The sequence below is a fragment of the Pseudopipra pipra genome, chromosome 5 (genome assembly GCF_036250125.1).
Source record: "Pseudopipra pipra isolate bDixPip1 chromosome 5, bDixPip1.hap1, whole genome shotgun sequence".
NCBI lineage: Eukaryota > Metazoa > Chordata > Aves > Passeriformes > Pipridae > Pseudopipra > Pseudopipra pipra.
In genome coordinates this window covers 56,563,652-56,567,150 of record NC_087553.1, presented here as the reverse complement: position 1 = coordinate 56,567,150, position 3,499 = coordinate 56,563,652, and the positions used below count along the sequence as shown (strand labels likewise).

The 3,499-nt window shown below is 35.5% G+C and overlaps 1 long non-coding RNA gene across 1 annotated transcript; it reads right to left on the bottom strand.

Moving 5' to 3' along the window:
* Positions 1-574: 574 nt before the first annotated feature.
* LOC135415303 (uncharacterized) lies at positions 575-3,156 on the bottom strand. Its single transcript, XR_010431066.1, has 4 exons — positions 3,122-3,156; positions 2,366-2,525; positions 1,734-1,963; positions 575-1,081 (listed from the first exon to the last, which is right to left on the bottom strand). It is a non-coding gene; the product is annotated as an uncharacterized LOC135415303 (long non-coding RNA).
* Positions 3,157-3,499: the final 343 nt, after the last annotated feature.

Sequence of the window (3,499 nt, the reverse complement as noted above, 5' to 3'; positions counted from 1 at the left end):
AAACAGCAGATTACAATAATCTGAGACTGTACAAGCAGCAAAACATATTGACAACTCATTCTGATGTAGCTATTTATGTCAATATGAATTTTGACACTGGGAATAGAAAAAAGCCATTTAACAAGAGCAGAATTTACATTCAAAAGTGGTTCTGGGAAAATTTCTTTGACCAAAACACAAAATTATGCATAAAAAGGTTTAAAAAGGGAAAATACTATTAAGAGGGAAGCATTCAAGTGTGGAGAAAAGCAGAGGATTAAGACTGAAATCTTAATGCATTTCCTGGTACATTAAAGCACTGTTTTTAACAGTTTTCAATTACGCGATCGTATAAATTTCTCCCTCATGGGGACTCTGCCTCAATAAGTGCGAATGATAGGTAGTTTTTTTCCTAAATGAGAAACTATTTCACAATTTGTTTTATTGTTCAGTGGGTGGCCTAATATCCTACTTCATGCACATTATTCAAACATTGCTCCAAAGGCAGAATATTAATTTTCTTATGAGTTTTCAATCATATTTATCACTATCATATATGAATATTTCACAAGTTGAGAAATTAATCTTGGAAACATTTCAACAAAAGGAGGGGAATAATTTTATTTCTAGTGCAAAAATTCATTGGTCTGCATATCACAAGGTTAAATTAGGGTCAAATATTTTCATTAATTAAAGTGCCTCATTGAACAGTCTAGGGCTTGTTTTTTTCAGATAAATTAGCACTGTTAAGAACTCTAAAATGTCATCATACAGCTCAATGTAACTCAGGAAGGAGGTGTTAATGCTCAGTATTTCTACAGGTCTGTGATAATTATATTATGGTAGGCACCTGGAAAATGGAAAGTACCAAATTAGTTATTGTCTCTTAGAGTCCTGTATAGCATCAGATTTGTTGGAGGCTTGGAGTATCCAGAATTCTTCTAATTTAATTCAAGATGCTGTTGGATCTACAAGTCATATTGTTCTTTTTTTAGCGAACAATGAAAAAGCAGCTTCTTCAATGAACGTAGTTGCTGATCCCTTGACTGCTCACTCTTCAACCCTGATTCACCTCCACAGCCATCCTGAACACTGAATGAGGCTGAAAATAATGACTGTGATATCATTAAAGACTGTCAACATGTGCATACACATAAAAGAAATTAATTCAGATTGCTCAGAAAAATATAATTTTTATGTTTCTTAATCTTAGTTTACAATCTTTTGAAATAGCATAATTATACTTGGTTATGTTTTGAAGTAGCAGTTTAATATTGCAGGTTAGAAAAAATAACAGAGATCTCAAAAGATTTTTTTTATTCAACAAAACATCTACTTGATGACCAAATATTGATAGTCACTTTCATCCTTGGTATGTCTGAAATAATTACATTTGTGAATCTGACTGCTACCATATGACAAAGAATATTTATTGGAAACAGACATTTCAGCAAAAACTGTCCTTTTGACTTTCATTCCTTGACACAGACATTTAGCGTTCGACCTCTCTGTTCTGTTCTTTCAAGTCTATTCTATTCTAAGATCCAGTTTTCATTTCTTTCTTAAATCTCACTATCCTTTCCAGTGACAGAAATTCATTGGGTGTGAGCTCATCAATGAGAAAAAATACTAGGAATTCTAAAATTCCAGTTAGGCCACTAACATGTTAATTCATAAAAACAGTATTTGTCCTAGTTTATATTTTCCCATGTATTATGTAGTCCCAGTCATTATGTCTTAGTGTTTTTGCTCACTTTGCATGCAAAAGGAGTTCTTAAAACTTTTTGTGTTCCATAGACTACTTCTGTTTTCTCTGGAGTTCATATTCCTTGTTTCATTCTGTAGCTGTCATATAGATACTATTTACACTGCCTGGAGGAGAAATCAGATTCCAGTTCTCATTGCATTTTCCTTGGTTTATTTATTTCTTGTATGTGTTGAAGCATTCGATAGTAGCTTTTATCTGCTCCAGTTTGCAAACTTCCTGCAAAGGATTTGACAACAGTAACATGAATATCATCCCTATAATTCTAGATCTTGTCCTAACCCTAGTGGATGTATCAGGTAGAGTCCATTAACCAAAATATATGATATTTCAATAAATGAAAATTTAAATGTTTTTGAAAGCATGAGAATGATTTATGGTCATAACATTATGTTTCCAGCCTCAGTGAAGTGCACAAGGTTTAGAATGATATCAGGTGTTCTACAGACAATGAAAGCTCCCTGGCCATTTAGATTCCATATTGGCACATTCTGTAGAAAACTACATTTTTTATTAAACAGATACCTTCAAAGGAAAAGATTTCCCCCAAACAACTAGGCATATGGTTAAACTGATATACAAATAATCTCTCCCACATATGCTTCCATTCCCTTTTCTTACTTGCTGGATAGCAAACCCTTGTCCTGTCTTGTCAGGTGAGGTTACCGAAAGAAGACTAAAGTTGAACTTCTAAGACCATGATGGGACAGCCGTTTTCTTTCTAGTCTCTTAAGTTCTTCCTTTGCTCTTTCATTACTTATGAATAAAACACAAGCAAGATCTGACATATAAGAAAAAAATGAAGATATTACTCAAGACTTTGCTAAGGCTGACTGAGCCAGATTTCGAACTTCCAGGAAGCTCAGAAAATTCCTGGAACATTTTATGAGGGAGTTCCCCTGGTTTTCAAAGTCTGTTCTTCCTTGTTATAAGTAACACCAGAAGTGAAAAGTTATGAAACTTCTTTGGAAAGTGTCTCAATTTTTTCAATCACATTAGAAACAGGAAATTCTTCCAGACATCTCATCAAAGAGAACAGATAAATATCAGGGCTCACTGGATCATTTGAAGTTCATCCAATACTACTCTAAATTAAAGATTTTCTTCCTACTTCTTAAAGCCAAATGATGTCTGTAGAGAGGACAGGGAATCAACCGCCTGAGGTCTAATCTCATCTCTTTGATGTAATGCTGAGAAAGCTTTTCTGCAGGATAAAGACAATATTGGCATCACAGAAGTATTGTTATCCAGAGGTGAATGCCTACAGCTGGTGTTCAGTTTCCCCTTCTTTTGCATCCAATCTGAAAACAAAGCATGTTATGACATCTAATGTTATTTCCAAAGTGTCAAATGCCATCTCTGTATGTAAATGCTCACCTGAACAATCTGGTGGCCTTCTATGATAGAGTGACAAGGGAAGAATGACTGATGTCATCTACCTAGACTCCTATTAAGCCTTTGGCATGGTCCCACACAACTTCCTCATCTCCAAATGGAGACACATGGATTTAAAGGGTGGACTCTTTGTTGGATAAGGAATTGACTACGTGGACACAGACAGAGAGTTGTTGTCAATGGCTCTATGTCCTGCTGGAGGCCAGTGGAGTGGCGTTGCTTAGAGATCTTTGTTGGAGCTAGTGCTCTTTAACATCCTTATCAATGACATAGAAAGTGAGATCAGGCCTGCAGATGACACAATGCTGAGCAATGCAGTTGGCACAACAGAGGGGAGGCATACCATCCAGAGGGGACCTG